At 33.6% G+C, this 17,679-nt stretch overlaps 1 protein-coding gene across 1 annotated transcript in view; it reads right to left on the bottom strand.

Annotated features, from left to right (window-relative positions):
- Positions 1-17,679, bottom strand: part of mura (ring finger protein murashka) — a 71,582-nt gene that overhangs the window by 52,472 nt on the left and 1,431 nt on the right. The window lies entirely within an intron of this gene.

Below are 17,679 nucleotides of genomic sequence, written 5' to 3'. Positions count from 1 at the left end.
TGTCTAGTTTTGGACCGCAACTCTGGTAATTTTACAGTTCGGTGCATTCCTAGTTTCAACTACATTGTCAAAAAAGTATATGAGATTACATGAGTGTAAAATTTGTATAATTTATAACAGTAGGTATATGCCAACGTTTGTATCATATAAATCGGATAATTTTTTACCTTGTTCATTGCAAAAAGTGCACGCTCTGTATATTGTTGTAATTTTTTTTACAGTGTATAAATTAAAAATTGTAAATAAGATTTATTAGTATCTGCATGATTAAATAAACGAGACATTCAATTATTCGAATTTAGATATTCAAAACTATCTGAACAATTTGGATCTTAATAAATTCGAAAAAATAATTTAAAGGAATACAGGTTTTCGATAGGAGCGATCGAATGTATTTAAATTTACGAATCTGTCACTCCCTATTTGTTAATACGTAACTGAATTATTCACAAAAACAGGACAGAAAAGGACTGATTGTAAAGTGTGTGTTAACTAGGTTTTATTGAATTATTCTTGCCTTTGTCTAAAAAAATATTTTCTACAGTGAGAAACATCATTACAATCTAAAGAACTGATCATATCAAAATATAAGCTAATCGATACATCTTTTTTATCAAAATTTAAAAATATTTTAATTTATTGTTTCTAAGAATATTGTTCGAACATATATCGTGATGACACCAGTTATCGATACTTTAAGCAATTTCTTCAGCTTCTTTTACTTTGTATAAATGATATTAAAAATGAAGATAGTGTGAAGTTAAATTGTATTTATTCAATAAACTGATTATCGTATAAGTAATGGTGTTTACTTATATATATACAATATACTATATAAACAAAACTCTTAATTTTTATACTAATTCTGACATCTAGTATCATAAATTCACGCATTTGACTCCAGATATATACAGAATATCTCATAAAAAGCGGAACAACGCTTAAAGGGAGATTTCTAAGATGATTTTAAGACAAAAATTCTAACATCAAAATATCGAAGCTATAATAGTTTTTGAATTATAAACATATAAAGTTAACAAATTAAATTCAAACATATATTATTTAATTTAAGTATTATCTACTTTCTTTTTTAAATTAAATTATATTTATTTGCAGTAAAGACACGTTTACTTATTGTTAGTATTATTTAAGGAAATATTAATTAAATTCAGGAATGTTTTTTAGTGTGCCTTTGTCTAAGTCATATTATTGAATTAGAAATATCACATTTATAGAATTATAGAATGAGTATTTAACGACTTTGATAACACGGATAAATTTAGCGATACTTACTCGTGGGAACTAAGCGGCGAGATCGATAAAAAGTAAAATATGTCATACATGTATACGCAAAAGTGATATATATAATATACTCCAGTCGAATATTGTGGCATCGCAACAGTTGGAACAAACGCCACAAACTCTTATTCAAGATATTACTGAAATATATTTCCATTTGATGAATATATTTCTCGTCACTGACGCAAATAACGTGTCATACAATCATTCCATTGTCAAGCGCGCAAAGCGATTCGTTATCGAATCCAAAACCCCATAGATCGCATGCAATGCGCCAGTTACTCGTAAATTTATCAATAAAAAACGTAAATTATTATTATTAGCGATCTCTCAATTAGTGCCATTTTATTTTCCAATTCTGACGTTCTCAATTTTAAGTCCTCATTTTTCCACATTAATGATATCATTCCGATCGAACTGTTGTTTTGTTTCATTCAAAGCCACGATATGTATATAAACATCGATCCAGGCAAAGGATTAGAATAGATAATGGAGATGAGCTTAAAATCAATTTCGTATTACAAAGAGAACGAAATCAACATTTAACAGAATTATTTATTATACAGAATTATTTATTTCAAAATAAAAGGATAATTACGAAATTCTTATTTCGTAATTAACGTAATTAATTTAGAAATGAAGCGTATTTTGAGGCCAATCGATCGAGTTAAATTATCATATTTTGAACATGAATTTGAAAACTCCTGGATAGATACTTATCACTTTCGAAGTCTATTATCTTGCTCCATTTTAGATGACATAAAAATTTACAATTTTTTAAATTTAGCTATGAAATATTATGCGACATAGAATAATCGTGAAACGAATACTGCACACAAATAGGAAACTTTAAAAATAACATTAAAAAATCAATCTTATCCTGCACGTGAAACGTCATATTGTGAATAAACACGCATTTATATACTACTAGGATCGAAACTATTGGCGACTGTTACATTACAACGGCGATATATTATACGTTAATATTACGTTATTGTTACAGTTTATATTACATATAAAGAATTTAAAAACAATAAACGACACTTGCGTTTTAAGGATTCCGAAATTTATGAAGCTTTGTACCTATAAGTAACACGAAATTGCTACTCTCGGACACGCTCCGTGATTATAAGCACGTCATATTGAGCCAACAACGGGGGAAATTCGAAGGATTCTCTTGTGCGTTTCAACCCTACGAATGTACAGCCCTGGGACGCCACAGGGCTTAATATCTCTGCGAGGGTAACAGAGAGGAAGGAAGATAGGGGCGATCTTACGGGAGGGAGTACCACAAGCTAAAGCCACAAGCGCGATGAAGGGACCATCGAATGAGAGAGAGAGAGAGAGAGAGAAAGAGAAAGAAAGGGAGAAAAAGGTAGGATCTACTCTCTCTCTACGAGAAGAGAGAGCGCCGCGTCGACGTGCGAGGGCCCCTTCCTCTAAAAAGCCGCACCCACACGGGTCCACGCGGCGCGGTTCGGAGAGCTCACTGACGACACAGCCCTGAGGAAACCAAGTAAACACACGCCGTGACGCGCCTGTGCGCGTAAAGGATACCGTGAAGCGACTGTTTGAAATCGCTATCGTTTCGAGACGAGATTAGATAGAATATTAGATTCCCATGGCTGCGCCGCACCAACGCGATCTTTTACTCGCGACTGGCGTAACCATTTAAACGCGGCGATTAATGCGCGTGTCGCAATTCTCATCTATATGTATGCACATCAGATGGAGCTTGCTCGTGGGTTCACTTTCCCTAAAATTACATGGGTCCTTGTGATCCTCTCTTTTGCGTCGTTTGATTAATTTTCCTATCCAGAAAAGGGCCAGTGGTATTTATTTTCGCCCACGCGAAAGTAACGATATATCCGGAAATAGATGACGAGGAAAAGCGAAGAGAAAAGTGTCGCACGAGCGTAACTTTCGCGTGACTGAATGAGATGCTTGTAAAATCGAAAATCTAGAATTGTACAAATTCCGATTTGCCAATACTCCGGAAATAATTAATCCACCGAAATATCCGATTACTTGGGTTTGGATATCTGAATTATATTATGAATGATTCGGATTTTATAATGTTCAAAAGTAAAATTATTTTTACTTTTCATTATTTATATAAATTGTTCATTGAAAAGTGAGAGTTGCATAATATTTTTGTACAAGAAATAAAATAATCATATTTACGAAGAGCGTGTCAAAATAAAAATATAATTAAAATTTTTTTAAAATACATTATTTTCGTGTGTATATTGTATATATAATAAAACATTTTGATAATCTTGATTAGATCTTGGTTTCTGTTTAATTTTTTCTAGTTCGATCGATTCTAGTTAGATTCGATTCTTAAAATATCGGAAATCTCTCTCAACTTATTTAGATAATTCAAACACAGCGACATTTCAACAATTAGATTATAAATAATTGTTTTAATAAATATAATATATTATTTACATGATCTATATATATAAATATTTATAGTTCTATTATAATCTAAACCAAGTTAGAGTAAGGAACGAACGATTACATGGCAAACTCTTTTCTTTCGATATTGAAATGAAACGAAATACATTCAATGTCAATGTACACACATTCGGTCTTATCCGTATTCGCGACGTTGTGCCCCGCGCTCGTCCATGCTCGTCGAAGCAATTTGTTTATTCGTGTTTGTTCGCGCTCGTTCGCTCGATTTGGAACCAATTTAACGCATGCGCCTTTAATTCTACTGACTTACGACGTGATAGTTTATTGGAGACTTGTTCGAAAAAAAAAAAATCAGGAATGAATAAGCTCGTACTGTAAAACTAGTATATTAAAGTTACATGTGTAAGTTACAAAAAACAAATGTGTATGACATAAAAATATAAGAACGCCACATGTTTATAATTATAAATTGAATGTACAATTTTTACACCATTTGTCGTTCATTACAGTTTTCCGTCGGCGTTTATCTGTATAAGTTCACATGCTTCTTTACAGTGCAAAACCGTATTATATGGATTCACCCAGAGGCGCGTCATGACGATCGTTGAACGGCTCCTCACAATCAACCGAAACTCGCGGAACAATATCGAGCGAGCGATTCTCGCGTGCGCACCGCTTACGTTCACTTTTCAGCTTCGCGGACGTGGAATGGATATTCCACACCGGGGGAATTTTATACGTGCGTCTTATCGGCGTCGGATCTCCTCTGTTCGAAATTATATCTCGTATACGATGATACTGTAATGCCGCCTATACGCGTTGCCGTGCTATACGATCGCGCGTCTGCCATTGCGCAGCGCCGTTGAGCGCCGTTCTCTCGTCATAGACGAGAGAGCGTCAGGCGGCCAGGCGCTATCATGGCCGAGCACACCGAGCGCGCTGATAACTCTGACAATGAGTTAAATCAAAATCAACACACAGCGCTGCGAATCGAGCATCGCGCGATGCCAACAACCGCGTCGTGAGACTCGGTGGTGCAAGACTCTCGTGAGTGCGTCACCTCCGCGTCGCGTCGAATGACAAAGCTTAAAGGATGACGTTTTTTTCCTCCTTCTTTCTCTCAGTCTCGCTTCTCCTCCTTTATATCTGTCTTTCCGTTTCTTTCTCACGACTTTTGCCTCTGGACACACCGTGTCCAGGCGGTTCCCTCGGTCGTCAAATTTGATACAGAAAAGGTCGAATTGCTTTTTTTTTTTCTCTTCTCGGATAATCGTCTTTATGGAGACGTGGCGCATGTACTGTGCTTTAAGGAAAAGTTACTTCTGCGTAAAAGAGGTAAAGAAGGCGTCTCGCTCGCTATTTGCTCTATACCTTTCATTTTCTCATAATGTCTTCTCTCCGTTCCGCCTCTGCTCTCTCTCTCTCTCTCTCTCTCTATCTCCCTCCCTCCTCCCCACCGAAATCCCAGACGGGAAAGTGAGTTTCGGAACATGACTGTTAATTTTACGTAACGAGCGTACAGTCCGCGCTCGGTAGGAACGAGTTCTCCCTTCTCGCTATCTCGTACGTTTTCGGAGATTCTAGATCGATAACCAATTAAGTTTTCCGAGTGGTTGGCCTAAGCTTCTACTACTCTCTTCGAAAAGATTTTGGTTTCCGTCGCATGTCGTCGTCGCAGAATGACGTGGGCACCAGTTCCATTCATTACGCACGACGTATTAAATTTTGGCGATTGAAACCCATAAGAACGCACGTCGGCCGAATTGATAAACGTTCAATGTAATAAAAAATAAAGGGTAGAACACAGTCTCACAGTATATGGTCCCCCGTTTCGTCCGTAATCCGTCATTGGCATAGAAACATATACGATTTTCTACGAAACATATACGATGCTTCTCGCGACCAACGCGATCTGTTCGCGGGCGTTACTAAAAAGGTGAGAGCAGATCTACGCACGTGGGATCTCTTCGAGGAAATCTGCGCGAGGTCGCGTACGAAATAACACTGATTTCGTGTCACGCGTTTGTAACGGGAGGGAGAGAATGGGATGAGGAGCTCCGCTTTCTGTTCTCGATGACGATATATCAATGTGGACACGGGAAAGCGTCTTAACAGGACGGTGTACTTGCAAAATTGTGTGTTGCTGCATTCACAATTCCGCGTATACGTGCCTTCGTACGACAAAGAACACACGACCCGTTTGTCAATATTTCAAGCGATAGAGTCGCGCACTGATTACACGAGATACGTGCGGAATAGAGACAAAGGTGAGGATCAAAATGGAGATAGATAATAGGAAAAGGAGGAGAGCGAAGAGAGATAACGGAGAAGTGAGAAAGATAAAGCGGGATACAGACGCGAATAGGGTTGCTCCGCTCTGTATCAACTATGCACCCTTATCAATTGGAAAATTGGTATGTGCAATGGGAACGGAAGAGGAGGGGAGAGGCTGTATCATGTACGAAGTGAGGGTGATAGTATAAGGACAGAGAATGAGAGGCAAGAAGGGAAAGAGAGGACCAGTGCCGGATTTACCGTTAAGCCACCTTCGCGAGCCCGGTTATTGAAAGCCACCATAGAAGTAACGTTTCACCGGATACTCTGTACCATTATTTTTTTTTTTCACGAGCATTATAAGAATTCTAATCTCCTATGATTTAATTTTTATCACTATCCATGCGGAAAATTTATTGCGTATGTCCGTCATTATAGATATTAAGCGCAAAAAATATTTATTCTATGTATTCATGGCAAAAAATATTCGTAAAAAATATCAGATTACGATTACAGATTATGGAATAAGGTTCCTGGGAATTAAAATCTGTTATTGGAGAAAAACAGAGTAGATAAAGAAGAAGATAGAAAGAGGCATAAAGAAAGAAGTGATTATGTTTATGTTTTCGGGACAGGGCCGTTTAAGTGAAAAGATATCCATGACCAGTAATGCCTACTTACTGCACATTGGACGCGAGGAGCGATGAGCAACGAGCGATATCCAATGAAAGCTCTGCATTTTGTCACGTGACGTGTTAAACTGAGCTCTCATTGGATATCGCTCATCGCATCCAGTGTGCAGTAGGTATAAAGACTGACGGTATAACCTGACATTTTTCTTGCTGGCAGCACGTTCGCCAACGAGTGACATCAAAGATGTTGCCGTGTCGACGACCCGCATCGTCTATGCACCCTTGTGAATTGGAAAATTCCGTGCTTGCTAGCGAAGAGGCACGGAGAAGAGAGTACGTATATAAAAGACAGGGACGTATCTAGCAAACGATTGGAAAAAGAGACGAAGAGAGAGCTAAGAGGAAAAGGAAGAATCATCAACACGTATAAAAGGAGCAGAAGAAAAAATCAAGAGTCGCAAACTAACTTTTCTCTGTTACTAACAACTTACAATTTTAATTATTGAGTGTTTTGTTATATCTTCTTTTACGAAGATTATCGTTTGTTAACATCAATAAATAAATGATATTATATGTCAATATATAACTATATGTATATTATATGCATATCGAAGTTGTTTAGATCAACCGAGTTTTTTTATCTACACACATATTGTTCTTAAATAATCTAAATTATGACTAAACAAATGTCTATATTAATAATTTTCAAAGCTGAGATCTCGCGAAATCTCTTTATATTTTTAATCTCTTGTAAAACGGAAAGATTCCCTCGACAGTTTCCTTACGGAAAGACGTACTCCAAATTCGGTAATAAAAATTCAGAATGCAAAAGGGGGGAACTGAGGCACTTGTATCTCGCAAGAGAACAAGAGAAAGGAACAAAAGGTGGGAGTATATAGAAAAGGGAGGAAGATAGAGCAAAGACTGATAAGGCTGTGCGAGGCGCATGCGTCACACGGGCGTAGTGGGCGTCGGAAACGTGTTGACACACGAGAGAAACCGAGAAAGAAAAGGAGGAAGTCGGGAGGGAGGGAGAGAGATAGAGCGTCGCGTGTAGCTCTAATGCCAGAACGTCAGATCGCCCGTATGTATGTACCGTCTCTCGATGCGGTTCCCAAGCTGCGGGTCCCGCTCTATCGGCGCTGTCGGTCCTCGCGAGGGGCATCCAGCGGCGTTGCGCGTTGCCATAACCACCGCGCATCGAATGGAGACGCGATCGTGGAGATCCACGTTCGCGATCGATCGCGACGGACGACAGGCTAATAAGGGGGAAATTATTGCGCGGGTTTAGAGCAGTGTATTCTCTCTCTCTCTCTCTCTCTCTCTCGCTCAGCGTCGAACCGCCCAGGGCCGAGGATCGGATCGTAGAATCCCCCTTTATCGTAACATATCATAAAATGAAAAAAAAACAAGAAGTATATACGCTCCGATGCAATCGAAAAATTTAAAGACATTGCAATTAACTTTATAAGAATTTAGTTTCATAAAAGCAATAAAATTTATTTTATCATCTCTAATTCATTATATAATGACTGTATTTTTAAGGCTGTGAATAAACATAAGAATCGATAGGCACTTCTCACTTAATTCTTATGGGTTAATCTATATATAAAATATTCTCTCAGAATTCTCTTATCATTTCTCACGGAAAGTAAAAAATAAACATTTCCTATTAAATTTCCTAATGAGGGAATTCTGAAATCATCTGTTTACCAGTTCAATAGGACTTACGATTTACGTATTATTGACACATCACTGCACACTACGACATCAATATCGCACATATACATACATACAAATTTGCTAACTAACTCTAATCTTTCATACTATAGGAATCTAAATCTAATTCTAAAAACTTAACATCGTTTATATAATCTCTAATCCAAACCAAGACTATTTTATATGTACAAAGTATACAAAACTTTTATATAAAACAAATATTGTTATGAGTCGACGTCAGAAGCCGATTAAAACTATAATTTTCCAACTTTTTTGTTTTTTGGCATATAAATCGACTCGCCCGGTTTGGCCTGCATATTGTTTATATTTTAATTGCGAAAAAGGATCTTTAAGTCTGTGCTGTAAAGACAGTTAGACAAATACTTTGAAAAATAATCGGTCTACGACAGCAACTTAAAACTATTTGTATCTTTGGAAGATACAAGAACGTCGAAGTATTTAAACATCAAAGATTTTATCGTTCGATTAACATATTAATACTACAAGAGTTACTGCAAGTTTTTTATATAAAAAACTTAAATGTAATTTTTCTCTCGAAGCAAGCCTTCGTAAAGTTGGGCCATTGTCGTGCATCAAGCGTCTCGAATACGCTTTCGGAGAGTTCGTTTCAGAGACAGGTGAAGGGAGAGCAGGAAAGGTAGGAGGGGAAGAAGAGGGTGGATGCACAGGTCGACTTCGAAGGGAACGTCGCTTCGAATAATTCCGGGACGGTATTCATACAGTCTTGCGGGTGCTTTATAATTTCAAAGCGTCGTGCAGGGCCGTAGCTATTGTATGGTGAAAGCGTGTGGAATTCTCCCTCCCTCCTTCCCTCTCTTCCTCACTCCCTTTTTTAATATAGATGAAAATCGTGTAAGATGTAAACAGGTATTTCACAATTCTATGTACGTGTATATACGCATCGCAAATTACAAATACAAAGCATCGATATTATCGATGTTTTAATTTTCATTTGTATATACGTTGTATACTGTTTTATAAAACACAAGATGTATTATAAATTGAATAAATTAAATTTTCTATAACACACTGAATAAATAAATAAATAAATAACATTTTCTAAAGACGCCATTACGTCGTATATTTTCTTCGAAAGTCTTGATTGCGTCCTTTGCACGTCCTTTGATCTATCAAGCTCCATGTTTCAACACGAAAGCCTATCGATTATACCCTTTTTCGCAAATGGAACGTTGCGCACCGGTGCATCCGCTCCGTTTAAAAGGACAACGGTTATGTCGCGGGAGTGTTCGATCGTACCGGAGTTCGCAGGGGGTTCGCAGACGATCGACGTGCCCATAGGCAATTCATCGTTCGCTAAATTATTACGCTGCTCGCAACGAACATGGAGCGCGTCCACATCGCGCAAAGTGGCTCTTATAATTTGCTTCATAATGTAAGAAGAACGAGAAGAAAGTGGGAGAACGCGCGCGCTATGCCGCGCATCTATAATTTCCATCTATGGGCGACTGTCGTTACAAAAACCCTATTTTTCACGAAATTTTTAGAATCTCGAATGCTTTTATAATTTGCAAGTTTCAAAATGAATAACCTCTGCCGACCTGGCGAACCGAGTCCTGCAACGAACCCGCTTCCTCAGAAAGTGGATGATATATATCAATTATCGTATATAATGATTACCATGAAAGCTCAAGCATCCTTTGTATAACGTACTACGCGGGAAGGGATCTCTCTTGTCCCGGTTTTGCTAACTTTTCGGCTATTACGTCGAACCTACCTTACGGACGTGAAACCACGCTGAGGTGGCTATACGCAAAGGCATAATCGGAATTCTTGGATTCTTATACGTAAAGTTACTGACAGTCTCTAAGCTTCTCCTATGCTTCTCTAATGTTGAGGCTTTGAAAATCAAAAGACGATTACTACAGTATGCTATATTATGTATAAATAAAATTTTCTTCTCTTTTTAAAGCTGATATTTTCTCAATATATGAAAATAGTAAACATTAAAGTTTTAACACCAAAATGTTTTATATCTTAAAATATACTAATTAAACTATACTGATATTATTAGAGAAATTGTAGTATTTTTCATTTAATCAGACATATAAGTTTTGTATTTCATTAAAAAATATATGTTATTTGTGAACAGTTTAATATACAATTTAAAACAATGCACTAGCGAGATAAAAATTTTATAATTTGTAAAGTTGCTTTTGTAAAAGTAATGTGTTTATTATATCCATGAAAGAAAAACAAAATTTACAATATACAGGGTATCTCAAATTTTTAGACATATCGCTTGTGGGCAGATAGAGCGGACTGAGTCGAAAAGTTTGGGACACCGTGTATATTGTAAATTTTGTTTTACTTTAATATTTTGAAATTTTTTGTAGTTATCCAATGAGCAGTTGTCTAATATTGATGCATAATATAACTTTAAAATATTTTTCAGAGTGTTTTACGAAACATTTTAAGATGATGTCTAGATTGATTGTAAATTTACTATGGATTTAATTATTAGCTGAGATTTTTGTCATATGGTAAAAATGCTTTTATTCTTCTTCCATGTATTTCACATTAATAAACAGAGATATTGCACAAGCCGAGTTATAATTTATATTTATATTTTTAATTTTTATTTTAAAAACATCGGAAAAAATCGTTTTAAATAAAAAACAATGATGATTTTCGTAAATTGTTTTTGTTTATTTCTAGTAGATGATTCCAGAAAAACTTGCAATTAATGTTGTTGATGCATCGATAATTGTAAAAAGAAAAACGCATGCAAACAAAATGAGGAAACATTTGTTGCACACAAAGAAGAGACGCAGTAATCAATCGATCTTCTGTTTTTACGATAAGTTGATTAACTATCGCGTTTACAAATATTTTTAACATAATATCACATTTAAAAAATTAATTGCAATACTACACAAGTATAACATTGATAATAAACACGTTTACAGTGTTTTATATAATAGAAAAATAATAAACAAAATATATATATGTATATGTATGCGCGCTTGCGATAACACTAAGAGAAAAAAATATTAGACAAATTTCTTCAAACGTTGTTTCGAATATGTATTATATAGTTTAAGAACAATAAACAAATTAAATAAACTAGGAAAATATAGTGGTATTAACCATTTGTAAATTGTTAGTATCATAAATCGGAAAGTATAGTAGTATATACATAAATATATTAACTATTTAGGAATCACCATGTTAAATCATATTAATATCAAAACACAGGAATAAGATTACATCTTTCCAATATTGTGAACGAAAAATTTTAATATTTCTAACGGTATTTCAGGTATTATATTATACCTTCCCCCCTCCCCAACGATATAGTGGATTTTTAGAACGTATAGGAAGATGGAGTCGGATCTATAAACCAAATTCTGTTTTATTTATGTTTCATCTAATATACAAAATAGGTAAAAATAGAAATACTAACATAAAACTTTTTCTTCTGTTTATTTATAGACGAAACAATAAATACAATAAAGTTTACCAGGAGCTGCTTAGCGTCTTATGATATAGACGAAACAATGTTTGTGAAAGTACGTATGTAGGTAGGAATATCAAAATTAAAGAAGCCAAATTTTAAAAGACTCTACTGTATACATACATAAAAGGATAAATTAAAGATGACAAATAAAACTTTATTATACGAGACTTCTCATTTTCTAGAAAAACAATTTTCAATGCTTTGTACACATGCACTTAACACGCATTTGTAGTTATAAACATGATAAGTATCAAAAGGATACTTCAAAGATTATAAGATGTACTTACTTCTTGAGAATTTTATTATTTTAAAAACAGTCAAAAATTGCTCGTATTATTATTGTACACACAAATGTGCTCCAACATTAAACTTGTACGAATACTTACGAACGTATTTTATACATCTTTAAGTTTTCAGAAACTTAAATCGATATTTTCTTCCAGTGTTGTTTGACATATCGATATTAGTAATATTTATAACCACAAATGAGTATTTTAAATATACATATGTATTTGATAAATTGATGATTAACAATTAAAAAATTATCTTTCTGACAAATAAAGCTTTAATAAAAAAATTTTATTTAATATTTTTCGAAATATTTTCTATTTTTCGTAGAGAAACGTTTTTTTCCACTTTTATTAATTCTAAAAGAACACTATACATACATATGTACATTATAACATGTGCGCATTTCATAAAAAATATCTATTTATTACTTCTAAAAAAGTAATATAATTTTTAAAAAATAATTATTTCTAAAAAATTTAAAAAAGTATTCACGCGGAAAAACTATTGTATATACAAAATGCGACATATATTTTTCATTATTTCAAAAAAATTAAAAATAATATAGCTAAACTCAATAACAATAATTAAAATAATTAAAAAATATTACAAATATGTTTTGCTTTATACAAAAATATAATAAATAATATTTAAAAAGATTTATGAAATATTTATAAAAAACCGAGACTAATTCTAAAAAAAAGTATTAACGAAATATATATATACATATATTACATTTACATTTCATATTCATTTTTCTAAAAAAGATAGTACAACATATTTTTTTAACTAAAAATAAAATTATACACACACACACATATATATATTATAGAATTCTAATATTATTATATATTTAATGAAGTATAATATAATTCTGTAGTATTATAAATTATAAAACGGATAATTAATAATTTAACAATAACATCAATTTTTTTGTATTAAATAATTTTTTTTGATATTTTTTGTTTTATATTATTATTCTTTCCTTGATAAAGATTTTGTTCCCTGATAGTTCACATCTTCAAAAATTTCTTATAAAAACATCTTGAAAAATTACATATTTTTTAAAAGATTTTTTGGCACACATTAAAATCTCACATCATGTTACAATTCAAAATTATTATATTATACTTTACTAAATATATTTTTAATATCGGAATATGGTAGCATTTTTTAGTAACAAAAAAGTTCATTACAGCATTTTCATAAGCGTTGTTATATACATGCACTAAAGACTATAATACAATTTTTTAAAAATAATTATTATACGGGGTATTTCAAACTTTTGGAATACCTTGTATAAATCTACATTGTACTAATTTAATATTTCACCGATATAACTAATAAAAATACATACATAGTGCATTATTAATTTTTATAGTAATAAATACTAGAATGTTATACTTTAATTTTACAATTGTTGTTAAATTAAATACACTTTTAATGAAATTTATAAAATCTATAAAATTATAAACTTTTTTTTCATAATCATATTATATATATTTTTATATTTACTTAATTTTCTCCTTTAACAATGAAATTGTCGAATCAATTAATATCAATTACAGAAACACAGCGACAAAGTTACGGTTTTACAGTTTGCATCTTAGCTTGCGAACCGCTAGACGAATCTTGGGAAAAGCTACCATGTGCACCGGTCTTTCTGGTCTGTCTATTGAAAAATTCTATGCATTTATAAGTGTACGCGCTGCACAGAACGACCACTGGACTTCCTGGATTTGTTGTTACTCATATATTTTTCATTTGTATTCCCAAGTGCGTTTTTAATTCGCGAATTAACAACGGATCGTAAATCCTAAATATTAGTGGATAGGTAACTGTCAGAGCAAAGATCATCTTTTTTCAAATCGAATTTTGAATTTTCTGCAATGAGTATATCTGTATATGTTGCTAAGTTCACGTCATATAATTCTGCTATTTTGTCACACATGTTGTACCTTGTGTAGTTTGCATAATGTAAAATTTAACCAGTGAGGAATATAAACATGATTATAAATCAAGTCGAAATATTTTTAGCACATCTCTTCTTTATACACAATTTCTCAAAAAGTATACTTTTTGAGTATCTTATACTCTGTAGTTTTTAATTAATTATAATTTTATTAACTAATCAATTATTTATAACTTTTTTATAATTATATATAATTGCAACAGATTTTTCTAGCATATTTCATTTTAATAATAAATTGATTGTAATTTTCCACATGTGTGTAAAATTATGACGCATGCATGTATTATTCAATTTGATAAGTCTTATATAGGATGTATAACAGGCACGTATACCGGATATCCTATCACAACCGCAGATACCAAAAGCCAAGCTATAAAAATAAATTTATCTTGATTCATTATTATTAATGAAAAATAACAACGTTACTTAGATTAACTATCAAAAATTTAACACAAAGGTTTGCTTCAAACTCGTCCAAATCTGTACTGAGGAGATACAATTCATATACCACAGTGTTAAAAAAATACCAATATTTTTTTAGTTATACATCGCTAGCGAGCCGTTGATAGATATTAAAAAAAAACATTTGTTTCTGTTGAAAATGTTTATCACATCCCCAAAATGATAGTTCAATAACAATAAACCAGAAAGGTATAATATATTATGTATAACAAACTAAGTAATCTGTTTTATTTTCGTGATTTAAGCCGTTAGAAAAGAGAAATAGAAAAAGAAGAGCATTTGTTTGCACCAAGATTTTCATCAATTCGGATTCGCGAAGCGTCGATGCTAAAATATCAATGGAAAATTGTCGATAGCATCTCCGATATCGGAGTATCGGCGAACGTTCCTGGCTGAGAGGACACCCCGTATGCAGAACGTAATTCCCGGTCGGTATACACACACACACACACACACACCCACACAGCACACACACAGTATACACACACATACACATACGTGTGCGCGAATCGATCGAAGGGCGTCACACGCATACAGATTTAAAGGGTCAGCGGCTTAAATACTCGACCAGCGATGTACCGTTAATTGCTAAGATCAGCCATTTGCGCTTGTCCGTTGAGTAGGAAAAAATTCTTGCGTTTTCTTTTTTTCGATCATTCAGTCTTGTTCATACGCGTACGATCGGGTATTCGATATTCCAGTTAGTTGTACTTTACGTCGCAATACGAACGATGTAAAACCACGAGACACGTCTGAGTGCCGGCTGACAAAACAAAGATAGGAAATGCGCGTCAGTATACAGGGTGTCTCAAAATGCTTAAATGTCAATTCAGTGGCGAATTCTGTGGGACAAGGTAAAACAAAACTCTTGTATGAAAACATCGAGGCTATAGTTTACAAATTATGAACGATTGAAATTGGCTAATTGTAACGTCTGAAAATTGCGCGCTCAAGAGCAGAACTTCATGCGGGGCCCTTGTATGATACATACGGGAATACAAACGCCTTACCGTAGCTGCGTTCTACTTAACGCTCGCGACGTTCGCGAGCGTCGTTTATCTTTGTTTAACATTTGATAAACAACAAGGATGAAACGGTTCCACGAGCGCTGTGTGGTGAGAGTTAAATGGAACGCAGCCCATGTCTTTTCATGCCTTCTCCGATATGTATGCAACTCTTCGGTATAAGACATTCGTGTCTCTGCGTTACATTTACTCGCTTGTTAAATATTGACATACCATATTTGAGACGCCTACCGCCTAACCGCCAAAATTCTGTTTCTTTTTAAAGTATTAATTATTTTATAAGATAATAACGCTCCAAAATAGGAAACGGAACGTTCGTAGTTAAGATACTTGTGCAATGAACGCTTCTCAATTTTACATTCAATAAAAAGATTTCACTTTTAAGATTCTTAAGTAATCACCACAGCCATATGCCATATTGAATTGTGACGTCAAAAGCGAGAAATGACATGTTAATTTTTGTTACGTACTACTTGCAAATAAGGACAATTTGGATAAAACAAAATGATGAGATCGCTTTAAAATATTTGTAAAAATGGACGAAAACTACTTATCCTATCTGACAGTCGGTAAATAATCGTAAAAAGCGATAAAAGGCACGTGTAAATGAAAATAGGCTACGCATGCGTATTGAATAAAGGCAGACACGTGCCTTTTATCACTTTTTACGATTATTTACTGATTATTCGGAAGGATAAGGATAGCTTTCGTTCCTTTTGTAATTTTTTTCGTTTACTAAATGTTTTTTATTCACAAATGGCACGTATTAAAAATTAACGTGTCATTTCTCGCTTCTGACGTCACGACTTAATATTGGATGTGGTGATTCAATTACTTAGGAATCTTAAGTTTCGCCTGTGATGATTGTTTAATTTCAGTTATACATAATATGTTAATATCAGCCTGATTACAGAATTTAGGTAGTTTTCTATTTTAAATTTTGTGCGATAAGCGTCTCAATCATATGTCAGTAAGTGCGCCATTTTCAGACACTATAATTGGCCAATTTTAATCATTTATAATTTGAAAACTATAGTAACCTTGACATTTCCGTATAAAAATTTTCGTTCTAGAATATTCTGCCTACAGTATCAGCCATAAGTGAAAGGACATTTAATACAATGCCATACATGAGAGTGTGTATGTGTGCTGCAAAAGACATTGCCTACGTTTCTCTCAAAATCTCAACTTCACGATTATTGAACTTTCTTTGTCATTATTATTTAGATATCATTAGATATTAGAATGATTTCAAGCGAGATATAATTGTAGATACAGTCAATAAAAAGATTTATTTCAATATAAGCTACATTTCGGTTCTTTAAAAATCGTACTCTAAATTTTTTTTAAGTAAAATCTCACTTCAAAAGAGAGATGAAAAATTGTACAAATTTTTAAAAGAAGTATAAAAACATTTTCACTCTTGAACAAGAGTGAACAGTTTCTACTCTTTTTTTTTCAAGACTAGCTCAATTTTCAATCTAAAAGATTTAGAGACTAGCACTTCAATAATATAAAATATAAGGACGCACGAGTTTTATCATCGCACATTTCAAAAAGTTTATCCGATTTAAAAAAATTAAAATAATTCTAAACTTTGTACACAGAGCAATAATACCTGGATTCCAAGTATATAAAAAATCGACATTTTTTAAAAGTAAATCTTAAAGAATTCACTTAATTTAAATATCTGAAAAGATTTAACATTCTTAGAAAGATTTTTCTTTTTCTAAAAAGCGAAACATGAAATTCGTATGTGCCTTTTGACTTCATATTTCAAATTGCCATCTTGGATTTACTTTCTTTCGAATTCAAATTTCTCATTTTACTCATATCAATAGATATCTGATTTATTGATTAAAAACGTTTCGCTGATTTTTCTTACATGTTAAATATTGATTTATATAAATCAAACGACAAAATGCGCGAACCCAATTTCGTCTACTTATCTGTTTTTCCTACGTTAATATTCCTTTGTTTCTAGGAACGCTGCGTTTTCAGAGCCGTATGGTTCTCCCGATTACCGATTTGACAGAGTATACGTACATACATGAGCGGGTACCGCGAGTACCCATATGTGCGTACGTA

Source organism: Cyphomyrmex costatus, unplaced genomic scaffold (genome assembly GCF_001594065.2).
Source record: "Cyphomyrmex costatus isolate MS0001 unplaced genomic scaffold, Ccosl1.0 scaffold164, whole genome shotgun sequence".
Lineage (NCBI taxonomy): Eukaryota > Metazoa > Arthropoda > Insecta > Hymenoptera > Formicidae > Cyphomyrmex > Cyphomyrmex costatus.
Note: the sequence above shows the minus strand (reverse complement) of the source record. Positions and strands in the feature narration are given on the sequence as shown.